This window comes from Mustela nivalis, assembly GCF_964662115.1.
Source record: "Mustela nivalis genome assembly, chromosome: 18".
NCBI lineage: Eukaryota > Metazoa > Chordata > Mammalia > Carnivora > Mustelidae > Mustela > Mustela nivalis.
In genome coordinates this window covers 33,341,822-33,365,341 of record NC_139037.1, presented here as the reverse complement: position 1 = coordinate 33,365,341, position 23,520 = coordinate 33,341,822, and the positions used below count along the sequence as shown (strand labels likewise).

The 23,520-nt window shown below is 43.9% G+C and overlaps 1 long non-coding RNA gene across 1 annotated transcript; it reads right to left on the bottom strand.

Moving 5' to 3' along the window:
* Positions 1 to 6,288: 6,288 nt before the first annotated feature.
* Positions 6,289 to 15,885, bottom strand: LOC309853189. The gene is made up of 3 exons (XR_014305555.1): positions 15,613 to 15,885; positions 8,077 to 8,232; positions 6,289 to 6,488 (listed from the first exon to the last, which is right to left on the bottom strand). It is a non-coding gene; the product is annotated as an uncharacterized lncRNA (long non-coding RNA).
* Between the last annotated feature and the right edge of the window lie 7,635 nt (positions 15,886 to 23,520).

The window sequence follows — 23,520 nt, the reverse complement described above, 5'->3', positions numbered from 1 at the left end:
GGGCGTGGTGGGGTTGAGGGGGAAGGAGCAGAAGAAGTCTTCTCTTCTGAAATCTGTTCCATGTTCATGTGGCTCTTCTGGAATGAGGCTCCCCTCTTGGCTGGAGCAAGGAACAAAAACTTTAAAATTAGATAAATCAGCTGTCAAGCCTGGAAGCTGCCTCCTGCTGACTGGGTAACCCAAACAAACTGCTCAAACCTTTTAAGTCTCAATTTTCCTATCTGTAAAGTGGAGATAGTAGCTCCTCATTTTTATGGTAAGGATGGTGATGATCAGATACAATTATATATGTAAAATGGCAGGCATAAGTTGGTAAATATTCAATACATAATACTCCCCACGTCTAGGGGGGGAGTAACTTCTATTTGTTCAGCATTATATTGTGCAAAGGGCTTTCACTTGTTCTAAAATACAGTGTAATAATAGAAATTTTAAGGTGTGATAAGGCCAACAGATCAGGAAAGGACTTGAATTGAAAAGACTGTTACTCACAGTTCCCAAGAGAAAGCAGGCTTGCAACACCCTGGGGGCCACACTGGGCGGCACCAGGGTCAGACAGGAAGCAGAAGAGGGGAGAGCAAGAGCCTTTATTGTGGTTTCCACAGGTCAAAACAGGTGAGGCAGGGTAAGCAGGTTTAGATTGTGCCTATTTGAATGACCTCAGTAGACTCTAGGGTTTAGGGACTGTTCCTGCTGTCTAGCACCTAGCCCTGTGGTGATTAGGGCAGGAGGATAGTGATCTGGAATGTGAGAGGTGGTTGGGGAGGGGGTTGGGGTATGGGCTCTGGGCGGACTGTCTATATTTGAAAAGCATGCCCCCCAGATAAGCTGTTTACAGTCTCTAGGAATTAGCCAACCCTGAGATGTGCAATTCCTCCAAGTTCTGCAAGTCCCCAGATGTCACATCAGAATGCAACAGAAAATGAAAGATGTGGTTAATACACTCATGTCATTCCACAGAATCTTCATAAGAAAGCTGTGAGGGGTATATTATTTAATTATTGTTATTTATATTTTATTATTTACTAATTTTATTTCACCATTAATTATTATTATCATTTGGCAATTGCCATAAAAGTTGAAAGTGGATTCTAGAGCCAAACTGCCTGGGTTTTAATTGGGCTGTCTTGGCCCAAGTTCCTAATTTGCCTGTACCTCAGTTTCTTCATCTTTGGATTGGGGATAAAAGCAAATACTTTGCAGAACTGGAGTAATGGTTAAAGGAGTTCATAATGGAAAGTCGTAAAGAAGTTCCCAACACGTGAGAGAGATGTATGACTTGTGCACACTTTGCAGATGGATAAAGTGAGGGTTCAATGTGATGTGATTTGCTCTGAGCTTCCCAGTCAGGGAGCATGTCAGGAATGAAGGGCTGATCTCCTGCCTCCTGATCCAGAAGTACATTGTCCTGCCTTTATCTCATCACTAGGACTATGTCTTCATGGTCTCCTGTGTGAGCGTGGGAGCCTCCCCATCCACAGAATGGCCCAGCTCACCTGCTCTAGGAAAGCAGAATGAATCAAATGTCCTGGATGGCGCCTATAACTACTTTTAACCACTCTATCTCAGTTAACTTAAGTAACAGAAGACCTTGGCTCTGATTCAGGATCACTCAGTCACTAACTTGCTGGATCCCCTTGGGCAAAGTCTCTGACCCTTACTAGGTCTCAGTTTCTACAGTAGGACTAGCAGTCCCCAGAGGGTCCTCCTGGCTCTTTAGTCTAGCATACTGTAAGCTAGGCAATGGCACCACACCTGTCTCCCAACCCAAGCCCTAAAGTCAAAGAGCTGGCTTTAGTTTTCTTTTCTTTTCTTTTCTTTTCTTTTCTTTTCTTTTCTTTTCTTTTCTTTTCTTTTCTTTTCTTTTCTTTTCTTTTCTTTTTTTGGCCAGCAGGGTTGAGGTCTGGACTGGGCTTGTGGGCTCCTACATCCCTCAAGGGAGCTGGTCCATTCCTGAGTGGCCATGCTTTCCAATTTCAACCAGTTAAGCTACAAAAGCCACATCACAGACATGACTCTCGGAGGCCCCTTAAATTGGCTGTGCTGCGTGGCTTGATGGAGGGCTTTCCAGGCATCCCAGGAACAAGTGTGAAAGCTGAAAAACACTCAAAGCTCACAGCCCCCTCCCGCTTGGCCCATTAGTGAGCCAAATGGGTGTTTTTGGCAATGATTAGTCTTAGCTTTGTTAGGTTTTATTGGTTCTTTTTGCTGTTTCCCCCCAATTGGGTCATAATATTGGGTTCTCAGGAGTTTGTATCTCGGGCAAAAATGGATACGTGTCAAGCGCAAGTGGGAGGCCTAATAAATACTAAATTCATAAAAGGGCTTTACATAAACCCTCAAAGGATGTCTCAGAGAGAAAGTGAGAAAGAAATTGCTGAACAGGAAAGCGTGGGCCCTCCTTGGCGATAAGCACAAACAACAGACATGACAGGACAAGGCAACCATGACGGAAGTGATGGTTTCAGGCTGCACTGAACGGGGTCTAAGGACCCTGGTCAAGGGAGGTGACACCTCCATTGTTCTTGGGTCCATTAGGATTCCTTTGATAGCAGGTGTCAGAAACCTGACCTCACCTGGCTTCAGCAGGAACAGAGAACAGGTATTGACTCATTTAACTTAATTGTCCCAAATTAGACTTTAGGCATTGCTTGATCCAGTGTGCAAATACCATGCCTTCGCCTTTCTCTTTCTCTCTCTCTTTCTGTTTCTCAGCTTTGCTCACTAGAAGGGAGGGTCTGTTCTCGGGCAAACTCACCTTCCACGGTCTTCCAGTGACTGCAGGAAAGACTTGCAACTCAGTATCTCAAGTTGAATTCAGTGACGGAGGATGAGAATCTTAAACCTGCATTCCCCCCAGCCTGAGTGAGTCCCTCTGAGTCTCATTGGCTGAGATTGGATCATGTGGATCCACACAGCCAGAGGATGGGACGCACTGACTGGCTTAAACTCATCTCAGCCAGGAGTGGAGGTGTCAATGGTACTTGGGCTTAGAGCAGTGGAAAGAGCGCTTTCCTTCCTGCAGAGATGAGATGCAGAAGGAACCCACACATGAAGTGCTGTGCTTTTCGTTAGGCTCTATGTGTAATGAGAGGCATGAAGAAAATGAAGCAGGGCCAGGAAAGTGGTAAAAGCGATGAGGAAAATTAGAAATCTTGCACGTGGAGAAGAGTTGGAAGAAATAGGGTTGCTTTGCCCAGAGAAGTTAAGTTAATGGGGGAGTCATAAACACTGTACCCAAGTACAAGTGGCCAGAAAGGGCAAGATTTATTCTGCCTCAGTGAGGGGGGAGCTGGGAGGGAAAAACGGATTTACACACCCTGATCAGTAGCTCCTATTTGCCTTGATCAATCATATCGATCATCTCCTGCTATAACGGGCTCAGACAGCCACACAACAGGTTTCTGCTGGTACCCATTGGTTTCCCTCTAGTGTCCTAAGCCTGAATCAGCTGCTGTGACTTCCCTGTTTAAGAGCCTCCAGAAGCACCCCCTTGCAATGGATTAAATATCCTAGGGTGGGATTAGCTGATCTGCCTCTGCTCACCTTTTGGGCCCATCTCAGAGCTTGCCCCTCCTCATTCCTGAAGCAACAACCTCACTCCATCCTAGCTTTCTCTGTTTCTCAAAGGTGTTAACACATGTCCACCTCAGGGCCTTTGCACTGGAACAGCTTGTGGTCTAGCTCCCACAGGGCTAGCACCATCCCATTAATCTTATCTCCCTCAAAGACCCACCCTCTGCCACGGGAGAGAGAGTTTCCCTGAACAATCTGTCCAAAGCAACACCTCTCACCCCAGGACCTCCCAGGCTCTCCACTGCCTTTCTCTGTTGCACACAGTAACATACATTCCTCAACTTTCTAAAGTTATTCATTTTGTTTATTAACTTATAGAATTTATTAACTTATCGAAGACCATCTTCTCCACAAGGTTGAAATGCCCTCAAAACAGGGATCTTCATTTTCTTGTTCACTGCTATATCCCCAGTGCCTAGAAGAGTATCTGGACTGTTTTTTTTCTTTTGTCGCACGACTGCACAAAGAGATTAATTTCTACAGCTCTTTGGCCCGATGAAATGCTGAGTTTCTAACACTTGAATGTATCATAGCACACTGATAGAGCATTTATCAGAGATGGATTTCTGCATTGAGCAAGGGGCAACTCCCAGAGCTCCCAGAGGCAAGGGACCCATGATACACCCCACAACAAGTAAATGACAGCAACCTTGGATGTAATTCCTCTGGTCTCGCCACATGCCAAATGGAAATTTCTTCCAGGCCCTACTGTCGGTACCGGGTGTTTTTTAATTAAAGACATTCTTTGAGGAATTGTGTTAATCCTGCCAGTACCTGCCTTTCTAATTCCCTCTTTCTCACTGTGAAGAGAAGGCATATTGGCCACTCTGGACCCAACTGAGTTGTTTTCCAAGAGAAGAACTTTCAATCCTTCCACGCACCATAATGAAATATGATACAAAACAGGCCTGTGTCAATAAATCTACAGGAGAAAGGTCAGGCTTACATTGCTGGACGGGATTGGCAAATACATTTGTTCCTGCAATGTCTGTGTTTTAAATGCCACCCTCCGATGAACCTGGTGCTGAAACACACTTTGGAGTTTGATGAGATGTCAGTTCTGCTCAGCCCTGATCAAATAAGATGAATGAAAGTGAAACAAGAACAAAAATATTACTTCTGTCATTTTTTTTATGCATCGCAGGAATTGGGTCAGTTGGGGAGATTTCTCTTAAACAAATACCAATCCCTGAACAATGTCACCCATTGATCTGGCAGGGCAGCGGACAATGATCGCTTTTGCGTGGGAAAGGGCACCCGACGGGAGGAGCAAAGACCAGGGCAGCACCCATATAATGCCAGCTCCCGCTTCGCATCTTCAAAATCCGCCCACCTGCCTCCCATTCCCACTTCAAATAATCCTCTACGAGAATATGGATTTCTCCCTGCACCGAGCAAACATGGTTAAAGAACAGGATGGAATTTCTCCTGAAAGGAAGAGCTAAAATCATTAACTGCTCATTTATCCAACTTAAAATATGCGAATTAAATTAAACAGAGACCTAGAGACCTGTCTGACCCAGTCTGAGGGCCATGAGGTCATGGCATGAGGTCAAGATAAATTATGAGGTCTGAGATGGGAAATGGCAAAATAGTAGTAATTCAAAAGGAGCCAAAGACCAGAAATCAGGAAGGTAGATGAAACAACAGGAGACAATGGGCAGTAGTAGGCATTATGGACCATGTCAAGTAGGGAGTGCTGGGAGCCATCTTTACCTCCATGTGGGGTAAGTCTGCATGGGAATGAAGCCAGCACAGAGCAGAGTGAAGCCACGAGAGGGACATGGGCAAATTCCTGATGGCTGGAGCATCTGGATTCAGCCCTGGCCTCAGCCCAGTGTTCCAGACTTCTCATTTACATGTGACAGTACTTTTCCTTCCATGTTAAAAGTTTAAATCAAAAATAAGTAAAATGAAGACATGGGTACTTGCCTGCCTGATTACCCAGCAAGGGATCCTAGAGCACCACATAGAAACCAAGATTTGTGCTGGACAGAGAGGCTGACTCTCCATTACCAGTGCTCCTGATTTATGCAGGGGAAAGTGCCCGGAGAGCTCTGTCCTCTGCTTCCATAGGCCCTCTACTCTCCCAAGCTAGACCAACATAGAACCCACAGCACAATTACTAAGAGCTTCGTCCTAGGGGGACTATTGTTCTGGACTATTGTGTCTGTTCAGCTCTTTCAAGTTTTAAAAACACACCAAGAATCACTGTGGAAAAAAATGTTTCCATGCAGTGTGAACAGAAAGGTCCCCAAACCCTCTCAAGACACAGAGATGTGCAGTCTCAACCCGGAAGTGGAAACTCCCAGCAGTATCCTATCCAGAGCAAGACCATTGCTCACTTTGGTATCCTTGATGTTTAGTGTATGGTTGGGTGCCTGGGTGGTGTGTGTGTGTGTGTGTGTGTGTGTGTGTGTGTGTGTGTTTCCAATGAAATTGCAAAGATCTTCTGAGTCATCTTATCTATGTCAGAATCCCCTACTATTCCATGAAGAAAATGCTGGTTAAAAAAAACAAAATAGTTATCTGAACCATGGAGCTCAAATTATAATATCTGAAGATAACAGGGACCTTCCATCAAAACTGGATGAGGAAGGGTTCTGGACTGGGGTGAATGAGAGCACTTGATTTGGTTACCAATTTCTTCTCCCTTATTCCCACAGACTCCAAAAGGTATTCATTATTTTTTTGCCAGAGCCTCTGAATGATAATATGTAATTCATTGTTTTTTCTTAGAAAGTTTTCCTTTCACTTTCCCCCAGTGAATATGTTGGATTTACGGAATTTTCTATTATTCTGCTTAACTGATATTAGACCCAAGGAAAAGTTGTTGAGAGATACTCCTGATGCCAAGGTATTCAGGAATGCCAGCGTCTTCTGGGCTAGCGGATAGAGTACCATGAGATGTTCTGAACAAAGAGAGAATGGAAGTGGCCATTAGTGAGAGTGAAGGGAAGATGGGGGTGGGAAATTCTCGTTTCTTCTGATGATTATTTTGTTCTCACTCCCTGACCTACACAGCGGGTTTCACAGAACTTGCCAATGGCTGAGACTGGGAGATGTCTCTCTTTTTTTAAAAAATTTATTTATTTTCAGAAAAACAGTTTTCATTATTTTTTCACACACCCAGTGTTCCATGCAATCCGTGCCCTCTCTAATAACCACCACCTGGTACCCCGACATCCCATCCCCTGCCACTTCAAACCCCTCAGATTGTTTTTCAGAGTCCATAGTCTCTCATGGTTCACCTCCCCTTCCAATTTCCCCCAACTCCCTTCTCCTCTCTAACTCCCCATGTCCTCCATGCTATTTGTTATGCTCCACAAATAAGTGAAACCATAGGATAATTGACTCTCACTCCTCTGTGTCCACCCAGATACTTGTCAGGACACTCCCTGCGTACCCATTGCAAGGTTCAGAAAAACAAAACAAAACAAAACTGAACTTTGCACTGGGGTGCACCACTTGTGTTCCTATTACAAAAATGGGACTAGTCACGCTGTCAAACCACCTCACATCATGTGACTTTTCTCTTTCTCCTTGACCTTAAGAAATGCCTCCTCTACATTTTGATAGTTCGTGCTGGTTTCAAATTTGTTTTATGTAATCATCCCCAAATGCCTCAGTTGGGCTGGTAGCACTGTTTTAGAGAAAGTATGAAGAATAAAACCCATTCTGTATGCTTCTAAAATTCAGATTCATTGCTTACATAAAAGACAGGTTATTAAAAGGTATACATTCTCCATGTGAGAAGAGGAAAAAAGAAAGAAAGCAAGAGGCAAACCATAAGAGGGTCTTTTTTTTTTTTTTCTTTTAAGAGAGGAAGAGAGACAAAGTGAAGGGAGTTTTTGAAAGGGGCAGAAGGAGAGAGAGAGAGAGAATCCCAAGCAGGCTCCACACCAAGCACAGAGCCCAGTGCAGGGCTTGATCTTACAAACCTGAGATCATGACCTGACCTGAAATCAAGATTTGGATGCTTAATCCACCCAGGTGCCCCAAACCGTAAGAGACTCTTAACAGCAAAGAATAAACAGGGTTGATGAAGGGAAGTTGATGGGGGGATGGGCTAGATGGGGGATGGGTATTAAGGAGGGCACTTGTGATGAGCACTGGGTGTTCTATGTAAGTGATGAATCACTAAATTCTACTCCTGAAACCAGTATGTTAACTAACTAGAATTTAAATAAATATTTGAAGATTAAAAAGTACATGTTTTCATTATTAATCTTTTTCATTATATAATCCTCATCATCAGTCATTTATTGAACATTTCCTAAGTGCCAAACACTGTGCTAAATGTTTACATGCATGATCTCTGTTTGTCTTCTGTATTTATCCATGGCTTCCATTACTGGCAAAAAAAAAAAAAAAAAAAAAAAGACACCCTTGATCTCCAGGTAACACGTACTTATTTTGAATGAGGTAGAGGGCATGCACCAAACCCATCAATCCTAGAAGCAGAGGTGGTTCCCCTCAAACACCAATAGCCATGCTTACTTGCAGGGAGCTTGTCAACACAGCTGAATAAGACACAGGACAGCCAGGCTGTTTAAGTGGGGTGGGAAAAGGCTATGGTGACCAGAAGTGACACTTTCCCTGCTCCATGTCCACAGTGCCAGGGAGGGTCAGTACCAGAGCTAACCAGATCTACACCTGTGGGAGAGCAGACTCTCCAAGGAATGCCAGGGGGGCCTCAGAGGCTTAAAACTAACAAATAAAATCAGTTTGACGCAAATAAGTTAGATGTCCTCAGTGCTCAACATTAATATGTTTGTATTTGTACACCAGCAATCCCTTAATAAATACATTCTCTCTTGTCCCATTGAAGTATTCTGTAAATAAATAACAAAACACCTCACTTTTGCTGACTAATCATTTTTCCTTTCTGTCCGGGTGCCAGTTGCACTTTATAAATGGCTTTAATTTACAGTGCGTTATGTTTCCTTCTATTTCTCGCCTCTAAATCCCCGTGCAATATTTTGTATCCTTTCCCAAGATAGTTTAAGTGTCTTTAGCCTTTTCAGTGAGGTGTGGGGGTGTGTATGAGTGTAAATGTGTGTGTTTGTGTGTGTGAGTGTGTGTGTACGTGACAACACCATCTACCTATTTTATTCCATCATTTCTAAATGGATCAAATGAAGTTTGTGATTTTTGCCAACTGTCTTGGAATCATTATGTGTCCATTAATATCAATTATATTTGCTCTGTATAAATCAGCCCCTGGAAGACTGTGGCCAGAGCAAGGTTATCCTTTTGGTGTGAACATGGAAGCAGAGACTGAGCTGGCGATGGGATTGTTCATTGTTGAAGCCACAGCAGATATCATGTTGTCAGATCTGGCATCTGTGTCAAGTGTCATTCTTTGAAGACTCATTTGAAGCTTTCTCCAGAAAACACCAAGCTGCACTTTTTAACATAAGGCAAAATAGCAGCTACTGTTTAGTGACCTATGCAAAGTTCTCTCTTAGCCCAGCTTTGTTAATCTTCACAAAGAAACCTGAAGGGGTCAGTGTTACCAGTATCCCCATTCCATAGATGGAAATCTGAGGCTGGGAGAAGGGAAGTCTTTTGCCCAAGGTCATTCGGAGACTTTAAAAGGCCCAGCTGCATTTTGATCTGATGCCAGAGCCTGCCTCTGAATCTCTAGCCAGTAGAGCCAGAGTCGGATTTCTAGCGGTGGCAGAATAAGAACCATGCTTGACAAAGTAGCAGTATCCAACACAAACATTTGTTCTCTCAGTTTCCATGGGTCAAAGACTTCAGCCCCTGCCAGGCAGGAATCTCCATAGGACAGCTGGGATAGCTTCATAGAATGGCATCCCGATTCCCTCAGAGCAAGTGATCTGAGAGGAGACGACTACACCACCTTCTATGATCTGTCTCTGACCTACACGCACACACACACACACACCCACACACTCTTCTACTTTATTCTACTCTCAGGTGCAAGTCATCAAGTACAGCCCCCACTCAACAGGAAAGGACTACCCAAGATTGTGAATACCAAGAGGAGAGTACCCTGCGGCCATCTTGGAGGCTGCCTACCACAGAAGGCTTCTCAAGAAATGGGATATTTGCTCTGAGAGCTCAGCAATGAGAACAGTGCCCTTCAGAGCACAAATCAAGGCCTTGACATGGGAGACAATAAGCCTAAAAGCAGCAGCATCTATGTATTGGGTGGATGACGAGGGAGACTAGTGAGCAGACCTTGCTTCTCTTAGTTCTGACAAAATCCTAGACTACTCATGCTTCTACCTCTTCAGATGTTTCTCTTCTTCCCCCACTTGGTTTCCCTTCCAGCCCAAGGTGTAGATGCGAAGTCCCATGCCCCAGGTGGCTTTGACCCCTGTTCCTCCACTAGGCTGTTCTCCCACCCAGCGTGCCATTTCCCCACTCCCCTAAATGCTGACCTGCTCCAAAGCCCACCAGAGCCATTGCCTTGTCTCAGATGCCTCCCCTGAGGCCCTACCCATCCTGTCCCCTTTCTCTGATCACGTGCCTTGAGGATCTCACATACACAAGACTTGGCTTAGTAGCAATGTCTATGCCCTTCCTGTTTGTTGCTTATATCTCCAATTTCTTCAGGGAGAAGAAAATGTTTTGCTCATTTCTGACATTCATAAAGACCCCTGTGTCAGTCAAGTTCTGGTGCCCAAGAACTGGCTCATGCAGACTGGAAATCTGAGGAGATACTCAAAGAATTAGCATATAAGGTTTAAAGAAATGAATAGGAGGCAGTAGAGTATCTAGGGCTACCCACAGCAGCCAGCCATTCCTTCCTTAGACCTGAGGAAACAAGGAGTGGTATCCCAAAGGGAGAGAGGGTTATAGGGAAGGAATCACCTAAGAGGACCTGTGTCCTCCAGAGCCATCCACAGTGAGCTGGCAGGGAGAGAACAGGAGAAGTAAATACCCTGACTTCCTTCTCCCCTTACCTTCTCACTTTCAGTGGCAGCTTCCATTGCCCAAACTCAACTAGAAGCGAGAAGTTGGGGGTGGGGTGGGGGGTGCTGATGACGCAATTCATAGGGGTCAGCCTCTGGGGCATGGACCAGAGTGGGGAAGAGTGGGGAATGGATCTGGAGAAGCCAGTGGAAGGTCCCTAGCAAAAACCCACAGTGCCAGACCCAGAGCTGGTGCCAACCTAATGCTGCCTAACGCCCTAGAGCTTTGCCCAGTCACCTTCTGGAACCTGCTTGGTCCCCTACAGCCTCCTCCTAGAACTCCCCTGACAGGATATTTGCCCCATTTGAAATCCTCTTTCTGCGTATTAGTTCCACTTTCCTCAAAAGGTTTATATATGAATCACTGACTTTTTTATGGGACTATCCTGGGAAAGCACATTGTATTTGTGTTAAGATGGACCCACCCTACGTTCACAGGGAGCTGACAGTGGAAGTAACATCCACCCCCCCCCCCAAGGAGAGCAGGTGCCTCCATGACTGAGGAGTCCTTTGAAGGGGTGGGAGCATTGGTCTCCAGGATAATTCACCCATTCTTCCATCTGGTTTCTTTACAGTGGAATTTATAAAGCCATTGTTGGAGTTTATGCCAAAGCTCTTGCTTTTAATTAAGTGGCCTAGTTTCAGTAAATAGTGTGACAGGGACGAATCTATCAGTGGAGACTGATGTTATGAGCAAAAGAGCTGCCAGACCCAGTGGAAATGCAGCCCCCATATGGCAGGGCTTGGAAGGAGCTGCTTTGGCAAGGCACTTCCATTTCAGTGATCACAGACCAGACAGAGGCCTCCAGAAGTGACCCGGGGATGGAAAGGAGCCAGGATGTGTCTTTTCCAAGAAGAATAGCAGCAGACCCCAGGCTGTCTCAGGGACGTCTGAACCCTTGAACAATTGAAAGGGGCCTAGGGACTGTCTTCCCAGCTGCTGGGCCTGGGTCCAAAGATGGGGCTGGTCCATAGTGCCATTTTACCACAGTCCACAGAGAAATGAGAGCAACTAAGTGAGGTATTTTTAGCAGCTAAAAAAAATTCAGTTTCAAGAGTTGTTTTTAATTTTATATTATTATAACTTATATTATTCCTTCTTTCTTTACCTGGTATGAAAACATCTTTAACAAGAGCTGATTATAGTAGACAATGGGGTTTTATAGAAACATATATTTAATGTCCTAACTTGAGCTCTCCCAACTCCCTGACACACAGAGATTAAAAAATATTAATGGCCTATGGAATCCCAAAGGCTGATGTAGTGATTAATAAAAATACTCATGTTCAGATGCACAGACTGAGATTCTGAGTCTTAAAACAGGTCCAGGAGCATTGGCCTAACACCCTGTCTTCCCACAGCCTTGGGGCTTTCCTCCAGCTCTCACCACTTGGTAAGGGGAGGAGAAAGGCCGTGGAGCCCTCCTGGGATGACCTTCTCCAACAAGGCCGGCAATGCCTGGCACTCTGGACATTATAAACAGAAGCGTCATCACATGTGTAAGACTCTGGTCAATTCTCCTCCGGCTCTCTTTCTCCTTTGACTCACACACAGTTCAGATGGCATCCACAAATTCAGCTCCCCTTGTGAAAGTCTATATTTTACTGCCCAAGAAGAGGGAACTGAGATTCAAATTTGGCAGGCGTAACCCCTTAACCAGCAGTAGCTGGTCCCTGGCAAGTGATCTAACCTTTCAGACTCCCTAGTACTCTCTTAATTACTCACTGTTCACCAGACCAAAGCCCCATATGGTTTCCCCACGTCAGTCCTGTTCACAGTTATATCTACAGCACCTAACACAATGTCCAGCATATAGTTAGCACTTAGAAAACAAGCAATCAACAAATCACATTCTGTAAAGATTTCAAGGCTGAAAGCCACACTTCTTTATTTGTGGAATGTGAGTGACAATGATAGTTTCTGCATTACATTCAAGTAAGGCTTTGCAAAATCATGACCAGGGCTATAACGGCAAATTGTCAATTCCTGGCCACCCAGCCTCCAGGGATGGTGGTAAGGACAGTTACAACCTGACCGGGGGATAGGATTTCTCATGACCTGGTCCTGGGAGGTAACAGCTGTGCACTAGGATTCATGGAAATTCAGAAAGGCCCAGAATGGGCTCTGCAGAGGTTCCCAGAGTGGCTCTCCCTGAAAATAAATTAAAGGGCATACACCCAGCACATCCTGGCTCCCTCCCAGAACTGGGCTGCCTTACTCAGGTGTCTTTCCCATCAGGAGACACTTTCACAAAGTTGGTATTTGTGTCACATGGGGAGATTTCAAAATGCTGTATTTGGAAACATGAATGTGTAATGTCTCCCTGGAAATCTACACCTTCTCAGTGAAAGATACAAGTGCAGTCCAAGACAGACATGTTTAATTAGTGAGCAAACTTGACATTTCCAGTGTTTGGACTAGACAGAGGAAAAGCCAAGAGCAAACCGAGATCTTTTCTTCATCCCCTCCCCCCAGCTTGCTGACAGAAGATAATTTATTGGGTTTGAAGGAAAAAAAAAATGTCTTTACAATAACAGGAGAGAAAAGGCCAGAAGATCCAAGGGTGGGTATTAAATATTTGTCACCACTAGCTGTGTATCTCACCATCTCCCACATTCCTGCCCTCCTTGGAGTGCTGCTCCATCCACATGTATGTAGTCACAGTGGCATTTCTACCCCTCCCCCACCAGTGCCTGCAATTCCAATTTTTTTGATAGCTAACACAACTGTGTCCTCCTCAAGCCATGATCGATTGCTTGATTCCAAACTGCTTTTGCCCCCGCCCGACGCCAGTCTACCCCAAACTTCGCAGGGCCTGATTCAGTGCTCCTCCCCTTTGCCAAAATTGTCAGCAATTCTTCAACTATTCAACAACGTTGATTGAACGTCTTTCACACGCCAGGCACTGGCTGCCAATGGTAACCCCGTTGCCTTAAAATGAAGCCCAGAATTTAAGCTGGTATTTTGTAAGACCCTAACATACCCTTCCTGGTTTACCCCTTTCCAGCACCCTCCAACCTTACATTCTAGACACATCCGCTGCCTATTATTTCCCTCACACTCTCTGTACATCTCCACCTTCAGACGCACCTTGACTGAGAAACTTACATGCATAGCGCTGGACACTTTTGATCCACTTTCTCATTTATTATCCATGCATTATTTACAATAAGACCAGGATTCTTATTGATCGTGCCTTTGGTGACACAGTTTCCCCCCAATCCACAGTGCTCTTATCTCCTCAAGCTCACTCATTCTTTAATGGCCAAGCTAAATGTCACACCTGACACTTCCGGCTAGTATTAATATCACCTATCATTATGCTACTATAGAACCTTCCTTAAAGTTCCTTTATACTTCCTGACACTGTTTGCAGATACTTCTGATGGCAGAAGACCCCAGAAATTGATAATGGAGGGACTGTATCAGTCAGAATCCAATCAGGAAAAAAGAAACCACTCTCATGTACCAAACAAAGGAAACTTTGATTAGACAGAGCAGGGAAGAACAGAAAAACGAAATCAAGGATGACAGTCCAAGCAGAGATTAGCAATAATAAAAATCTGCTACCCCTATGAGACTAGGAGGACAATGGAAGGTGGTGGGATTTGGTCATTCAGCAGGAGCTGGAAATGTGGTATAGGTCATGTAGTAAGAGCCAGAACCTCCGAGAAGACAGACCTTTAGCAGGGATGTTGCTACAGGCAGTGGGGGAGTGATAGCCTGTCTTCTCTCTCCCCCCAGTCATGTGATTCCCCACCCCTGTGACCTTTGACTGAGCCCAGATGGAAGTCAGCAGACATGGGACTCTAGGTCACCCTGCCCCATGACCGGGATCAGAGCAGGACAAAGGTAGAATTGTGCAGCGCCAAGCCAGTACCTCCGACTTCTGAAACTATAACACTCGATTGAAGTTACGCAGGATCCTTTAACTCATCTACAATATGAAAGTTCACATAACAGGCTTAAGGAAATGCAACCTCCAACACAAAGCTTATTTCACTCATTTGTCCTCTGTCACCAACCGTTCTTCACTCAAGCACAGTCACCCTGAGACTGCATTGAGACCTTGATCTCTCCCAGGAACAAGGCTCATGTCTCATTTCTTACCAAGCTCAGCTCCTGGTTTTGTGGAGTAGCTTTATTTGCCCCAGTGAGAGTCAAGATGACATTTCTCCGCTGATGCTTCTGACCCTAGAGACTGACCTTTGCCTCCTTGGTCCCTCCTCTGGCTGGAAGTTTTCAGGCCCTTCCTGGGTGTGAGGGAAGTGTCCCACTAGGGGGCAGCAGAGAGAAAGATTAAGGCTGTGGTCGCTGGATTTCAGTTGTGTGTTCAAATCTACCCTCTGCTCCCTCTGGTTACTGACCTTGGTCTCTGACTTGACCTCTCTAAAGTCACAGCCCCCTCATCTGAAACATGTGGACAGTGATAGCTCCTGCCTCATAAGGTCATCATGAGGGTTAATGACTACAAGGAGAAGCAAGAAGAAAACCCATAAACATCTGTAAACTTACCACTCAGAGATAACTCATTTATCATCATTTATCAAAAAAATGTCTCATTTATGAAAAAATGTAATTTTTCTGTGTAACTATTTAGTCTCTTCCTTGTAAATATTTTATTTTTAAAAATGGGATTAAAGGGTATTTATTATTTTAAAAAGTAATCCTTCCCCCCCAAATAATACCATTTCTTCAACATCTTTCTGTGTCATTACATACCATTTTTAATGGCTGCATTGGTATAAATATGCTGTGCCTTGTTTTATTTAACAAACCTTGCTTTTAAACATCTTCTGAGGATGGCTGGGTGGCTCATTTGGTTAAGCGTCTGCCTTCGGCACAGGTCATGATCCCATGGTCCCAAGATCAAGTCCCACAAGTTCCTGTGCTCCTTGCTCAACAGGAAGCCAGTTTCTCCCTCTGCCTGCTGCTCCCCCTGCTGTGTGCTCTCTCTCATTCTGACAAATAAAGAAAATTTGAAAAAAATAAGAAGTAAAGATCTCCTTCTGTGGACATTTAAGATGTTTCCAATTTTTCACCATTATCAAACATGCCTCCAAAATACTTCTGAAAGGGACAAAATACCTCCTTTTCCTCTGAGCATTTTAAATACTTTGGGCTCCAAAGGAACATTGAATTTTCAAGCAGACTCTGATCTCTTCACAAACTGCCTGCAACACGGCAAAGAGCTTTCTCATCTGTTGTTATTCTATCCCATCCTTGCAGCCTGGCCACAAGGTCAGCCCTCGCAGGTTGCTATAAGCAAGTCTGAAGAATAGGTTTTAGACCTTGCTGGCTTTCTTGGCCTTTCTCTAGACGGAATCCATCCAGGAGTTTTCTTTGGGTTGTGGGCCAGTGTTAAAGGTGCAGGGGCCTTCTCCAAAGCAACACAGATGCCTTCTTGCCAATGACACATGATGTCACAAGCCTGGATTATGATGTATGACCAGTGTCTTCTGTTCTCTCAGGACCCGCAGGACAGGCTTTGTGTTATATATGAAGCTGTTGAAATGATTCTTTACTTTTCATGCTGTTCTCCTCAACTGAGACGAGCCCCTGGGAAAGCAGATCAGACTCCCCAGATTAGAAATAGTTTAGAAGCAGTAGCTAATGGGATGTGGCTAATCTCTAATCTAGGACCTCCTGTGCAATTATTACAGAGTGGGTACCGATTTCCTGGAGAAAAATAGGAAGAAGGCTGACCTCCAATACCTACATCTGCACCTGAGTGAGAGAGACACACTAAGGCTTTTGTAAATTCCTCTGATAAAATCCATAGATCTCAGGGAGAAGCGACGTAATAGTTCATAAATAACCACTAGCCTCACACCAATATTTCCTCGTGGAATGGGGTTTGTATTAGTTTGCTAGAGCCACCGTAACAAGGTAATATAGACGGGGTGGCTTAATAGTAATGCATTTCTCACATTTCTGGAGACTAAAAGTCTGAGATCAGGAAGTCTGCAGAGTTGGTTTCTTCTGAGGGCTTTGAGAGAAAGATGTTCCAGGCCTTCCTTCTTGGCAGTTAGATGGCTGTCTTCTCCCTGTTTCTTCACATGCTCCTCTTCCTGTGTGTGTGTCTGTGTCCAAATTTTTTTTTAAGACTTCTTAAAATTTGACAGAGAAAGAGACACAGCGAGTTAGAGTACACAAGCAGGGGAGTGGGAGAGGGAGAAGCAGGCTCCCCGCTGAGCAGGGAGACCAGTGCGGGGTTTGATCCCAGGACCATGGGATCATGACCTGAGCCGAAGGTAGTCGCTTAACCAACTGAGCCACCCAGGCACCCTGTGTCCAAATTCTTATAAGGACACCCATCATACTGGATTAAGGCTCATTTTAATGACCTCGGTTTAATGTACTTATCACTTTAAAGATCCCACTCCAGACGCAGCCACATTCTGAGGTCCTAGGGGATTAGGACTTCAATACGCGAATTTTGTCAGGACATCATTCAGCCCATAACGGTCTAACCACATGAATTAACATAGAAAGAGCTAACAAAATATGGATTGGAAAAAGCAAATTGCAGAATAATATATTCTATATGCTATAATTTATGAGAAAATTGTAAAGCCCATAAAGTAATACCCTACCTTTATGAATTCACAAATGATTGGTATGTAGAAAAGAAAGATAACCACAGATTTCATGATGGGTATTCTCTTTGAGGAGGAGAGAGAGATGGAATTGTGACAGCTTAAAAAGACAAACTTGACTGTGCCTCTAATGCATTTCTTAAGCTGGAGCCTATATGACAAAATATCAATATTCATTCATTCATTCATTCATTCAATCTTGTGGTGATTGCATATATGTTAAGCAAAATACTCTGTGTTCTTCTTTACTTTTGATATTTTTATGATTTTTAAAAAGGGTCATTAAGGAAACCCTTGTTCTATTTTGCTTCTCTGATGTCCTGGGGAGTGATGGATTTTACTCAGTTTACTTCTTGGGGTTGGTGGGGGGATCACAAGAGCCCGGCCTTCCAACCCCATCCCCCACCTTCTCCTCCAAGGGCTCTATATGCCTCTAAAGTGTTTATCAGCCTCAAGCAGGAAGGAGGTTCCCTGCCCCACAGACTTCAGAAGGGAACATTGGAACAGCCCGTGCTTTGGTTTCTATTTTGTGCCAAGCGCAGGGCCGTACTAGGTAAGGGTTATCTCCCCATTGTGTGAAAAGGGAAAAGTCCTCAGGAGACATGCCCGCCAATTAGAGAACATCTGAATCTTTTTAAAATTTTTTAAACTGTCTTCATTTTATGGCTTTTTTTTAAATATAATTTTTTATTTTTTATAAACATATATTTTTATCCCCAGGGGTACAGGTCTGTGAATATCACTTGAATCCCACAAGAACCAGTGGGCCAGCCAGGGCAGACAGAAGTGGCCCAGCTTCCAGTCCTGGATTCCCAAGGTGGTTATGTGTGATTTGACCACAATCCTGCCCCGTGTTTGAGGAAGGTCAGCTGCTCCTACAGAGCACCTTCCTCACGGTCACTGGAACACACAGATCACTCCCTTGAGAATTTCAACACATCCATTTTCTCCCTGACTCAGTTGGTACCTACCACCTTGTTTTTTATTTCATGTTTGATCCCCTCAGCTAGACTAAATTATAAGATCAATAACTCAAGAGGCCACACTCAAATGTGCAAAAATGGAACAGTCTTTATAGTCTGTAACCAAGTGGAGTTCCTTATGAATCTCATCTTGCTGAGTGGTGATGGGGCATGAAGGATTTAAACTTCCTGATATCAGTATCAAAGGGTTACTGACATTCTCAGGTAAGCATGGAGGGATTTCAGTATTTAATCAGGAATGTCTTCTCTCCACCTTCACTGGCTCTTATATTTTAAGATGATGCTAAGTTCAAGGGGGATTTGGGTTGACAGCCTAGTGATGCTGAGGTAGGATCTTCAGGACCTAGTACTTTTCGGTGGGGGGTGGGGTATAGAGAGGAGGTTCTGGTCTGCTTGTGTTGGAGGTGGCCACTGAAGTCATGGTTGTGAAATGTATGGGCCCTGAAGAACCAAGCCTCCCTTGGTCCCAGCTGACAGTGCCCTGCTCAAGCTCTAGGGAGCCTGCAGTGCAACTCAGCTACCAGCCTCATCTCCTCTGAAAGCCTCTGAAATCTTTGCACTTTGTCCATGACTCACTAGACTCAGGAATGCTTGAGAAATAGTGATAGCTGTGTTCTCTTCTTACATGATTTCTTGCTAGTCCAGGCTACAAACTAAGTGGGACCAAGCTATTCCAGCTTGTTGAACAGGAAGAATTTTTTCTTAGAGGTTTGCAATATTTTCCAGACTAAATCTCAAGAAATATAAAAAACAAGTGTTCCTGAATTGGAGGTTATCCAAATTTATGGGAGTATTTTGTTTAGGTCTCCAACACTTCTTCCCACAAGGGGCGATCCAGAGCTACCATTTCTTATTTCTTGCTTGCCTTCCTTTATCTCCCCTCCTGGGAAGGTCTTTTTTCTTCTTCCCTAATGGACACTCTATACCGGCTCCTAAATTTTCTCTAACATGGTCAATAAGGAGGCTCTAGAGTCCAAGGTAGCTAGGCCTGCCTATTGATTTATAAATGGGGCAGCTCTAGGAATTTAGAAAATATTTCCTTTTGACAACCTAACTATGGTCTTAAAAAGTTAGCTTTGAGACTCAAAACCCACCAGGAAAACAAGATATACAGGAAATGAGTATCAGAAACTGCTATTGCTGTAGTGCAACCATAAGCATCTTGGGGGGTGGGGACCCAGCACAAATCTGAGTAAAGAGCCAGCAGTCACATTAGTGTTTGTTGAATTGTGGAAAGAAGAACTATAAAGGATATTTCACTCCACTATAATCACCTCTTACTCTCTGCCACACCAAAATCTTGACAGAGGTATACCAGATGACTAAAGTGCCACTCCTAAATTCTAACTTACCATTTCTTGAAGTCTTCTAGATTTTTTCCACTTCTCCCTCTCCATTTTTCTCCCCCCTTGTTCACCTATTAAAAAGCTGGGCAACTGCTTTGAAATGTCACACCTGAAGTTAGCTCAGCTTGAAAAGTTTAAAAATAGTCAACTTGAGGAACAAAGGTGTTTACCAGAAACAAACACTGTTAACAGCTCCTCCTTGACACACTTCAAGTTCCCACAGGGTGACAGAGTTGATGTGTGAACAAGGACCCTCCTGCTTCCTTCTTCTGCTTTCTACCAGACTTCAACATCCAGACTCCTTTCTTCCTGGGCAAGCTGGGTATGCCCCAGTCTTAGGAAACTTGAGAACAAGAGATTTTCTTCTTCACTTACCTGAATCCTTGACCCTTTGTTACAGTCTGATTACTTCCATTTCTTTTCATGTTACTGATGTAAAAAAGTAAAAGTTCTGTTCTACCACTTATCCTGTATTACAGTCACACTTTTTTTTTGTTTATAGACATGCAATTTAATAATTAAGAGCAGAAGCTTTGGAACAAATAATCCAATCAAGAAATGGGCAGAAGACATGAACAGATATTTCTGCCAAGAAGACATCCAAATGACCAACAGACACATGAAAAAGTGTTCAATATCACTTGGCATCAATTCAAAACCATAGTGAGATACTACCTCGCACCAGTCGGAATGGCTAAAATTAACCAGTCAGGAAATGACAGTTGCTGCTGAGGACATGGAGAAATGGGAACCCTCCTACACTGTTGGTGGGAATGCAAGCTGGTGTAGTCATTCTGGAAAACAGCATGGAGGTTCCTCAAAAAGTTGAAATAGAGCTACCCTATGACCCAGCAATTGCACTAATGGGTATTTACCCTAAAGATACAAATACAGTGATCTGAAGGGGCACATGCACCTAAATGTTTATAACAGCAATGTCCACAATAGCCAAGCTATGGAAAGAGTCTAGATGTCCATCAACAGATGAATGGATAAAGAAGATGTGTGTGTGTGTGTATGTGTGTGTATAATGGAATACTACGCAGCCATAAAACCCCTGAAATCTTGCCATTTGCAATGACGTGGATGATGGAACTAGAGGGTATTATGCTGAGTGAAATAAGTCATTCAGAGAAAGACAATTATCATATGATCTCACTGATATGAGGAATTTGAAAAACAAGACAGAAGATCATAGGGGAAGGAGGGAAAAATGAAATCAGATAGGGTTTCATAACCCTCATAAGAGACTCTTGATCTCAGGAAACAAACTGAGAATTGCTAGAGTGGACGAGGTGGGAGGGATGGGGGGATTGGGTGATGGACATTGTGGGGGTATGTGCTATGGTAAGTGCTATGAATTGTGTAAGACTGATGAATCACAGACCCGTACCCCTGAAACAAATAATACATTATATGAAAAAAAAAAAAGAATTCAACTGAGGTGCCTGGGCGGTTCAGTTGGTTAAGAATCTGACAATCTTGCTTATGGCTCATGTCATGATCTTGGTGTCCTGGGATCAAGCCAGGGAGTCTGCTCAGCAGGGAGTATGCTCAGCAGGGAGTATGCTTCAGGATTCTTTCCCTCTTCCTCTGCCCTTCCCTTTGCTCACGTGCTCTCTCTCTTTCTCTAAAATAAAATAAAATAAACATTTAAAAAAAAAATAAAAGGCTTTGGAACAAGTTTATTTGAGTTCAGATTCCTGGCTCAGCTACCTGCCAGGCATGGGACTTGAGACAAACAATTAACCTCTCTCTTCCCTGGCTGCTTCATTGGAAAAAATAGAAATAATAGTCATTCCTAGCTCATAGGGTGGTTGTAAGAGCTAAACGACTTAATATACATAAAACCTTAGACTAGGGCTTGACAGTCACCTTATGTGAGTGCTTGCTGTTACTAATATTTTTCTGGATCCCTTTCCTCAGCAAGGTCATAAACTCCCTGACAGCACGGACACTCTCGGTTCGAGGACTTCAGCACCAAGAAAAAGATCTGATACAGAATAAATGGCTTAGTCACAATTTTTAAAACACTTAAAATCCTGTGTGTGTGTGTGTGTGTGTGTGTGTGTGTGTGTGTGTGTGTGTGTCTATGTATATATATAGATCTATATATATGATGCCTATTATGGAATAAATAAGTATTTGGTGAACAATTGAATGAATGGGCCTATTTCCACTTTTTAGGATCATCTCTGCGCCCAACCATGCTGTCCTTTTTTCTGCTCACCCTTTCCCTGATTATTCTCAGTACCAGTCACATGCACATCCTGATTATTATTTTTAGTTTATCAGGAATGGTGGTGTGAGATGGGGCATGGCAGGGGCATTTTCACAGTCTGGACGATTGATATGATCAAAAGTCGCCTTCTCCTGAGGCCTTCCTGGGCCACCCTATCTAAATTACAGCATTTCTTATTCCTCTTTCATGCTATAGCCTTTCTCCTTGGCATTTATTGCTATTTAACGTCCTTTTTATTTTACTCACTTATCTTGCTTATTGTCTGCCTCCCCCACTAGAACGTAAACTTCATGAGGAGAGGGTTATTTATCTCTTTTGTTTATCCTGCAGCCCTAGATTCTAGAACAGTGCCTGATGTAAAATAAGGTCTTGATAAATAACTTTGAGTGAATGTATATACATACACACATACCCTTAAAAATATAATCCATACAAACCTTCAGGTCTAGAGATTTTATCCCCTCCTCCAAATCACAGAGTGCAGCCTGCAAGTGAATCAAGACACCCAACCCCTTCTACCTGGGATCGCAGAGAGATGATCTTGGTGAGGTCAAGAAGCAGAAGGAAAACACTCACTTGACATTTAACAGTCCATTGAAATAGTAACCTGATGCGGAGGACCAGCACATTTCCAGCAGCTGCCTGCTTCTTTTCCAGTAAATGTCTTATTTAGTTCTGAGTTTTGACATGACTGTGCAGTAGAACCCGGCAGACTTTGAGGGAAACATTAGCTGTCTAGAGCCCAGTGCCACCAACGCCTCTTCCAAGTCATGTGAAGAGAGAAACTTTGAGATTATAACTTTGAGGATTTAAACCCCAACTACATGCTAGGCAATCTGCTATGGGTTTTACAAAGAAGATGCCACTTAATCCTCCAATACCCTTGGAGTAAACATCCTGAGCACCATATTATAAGTAAGAAAATGTTGGCTTAGGCATGTTGAGTTATTTGCCAAAGGCCCCCAGAGTAGTCTTAATTCAAGGACTTTAATCCAAGCCCAAGGCTTTCCCACTATGCCACTTTTGGGCTCTGAATGTAAGGTACAGATAGGCTTTCAGCTTTCATGGGGCCAAGGATCAGATTCACAACTTCTGCTCACAACTCATCAGTCAGAAGCGGCCATCAGACCCCACCCAACGAAAAGGGACTTGGAACGTGAAATGGTACCATGGTTCAGAAAGGGGAAAGGAGGCTAGAATATTTGGCAAACGGTTATTGAGGACTACCTCAATGACTGAAGCACCAGGAGCCCAGCAAAATCTGGGATGTGGGAAGAGCACCTTTTGTGACTGACATTGACTTCCCCAGTGACCTGGTGAGATGGCCACTCAGAGTTCAAAGCAGATAAAATTCCTGTACTTCGGCACCTGCGGACTGAGTCTTCTACCTGTTCAATATATTAGAATTGTAGCACATGCTATTGAATTTCCTATTAGGGATTTAGGCTCAGTCAAGACTTCTGCAGATGGGAGAACTGTAATCAAGCACGGCCTGAACTACAAGCTAACAAAAGACCATGTTTCATATCAGAAGAGTGAGCCTTGGTCCATTTATTGATCTTCCCAGACGTCCTCATTTGCCAGTGGCACCACTGTCCAAAAATGGACAGCCAAGGTGCTTGGGTCAGTTATGACTTCTGTTGTGGCTGATTAAAACCCCCATTTTGCTGTCAAGGTCAGGAGAGTCCCTGCCGCAGCTCTGGAAGCAATAACTGGCTGCTTACGACGGATGACAGTCATCTGGTGTGGGGCTGGGGACGAAGATGTGGGGATGAGGTCACAATGCCTCCAGTCTCTTATGTAACAGTTCCGCAAACAATCACTGA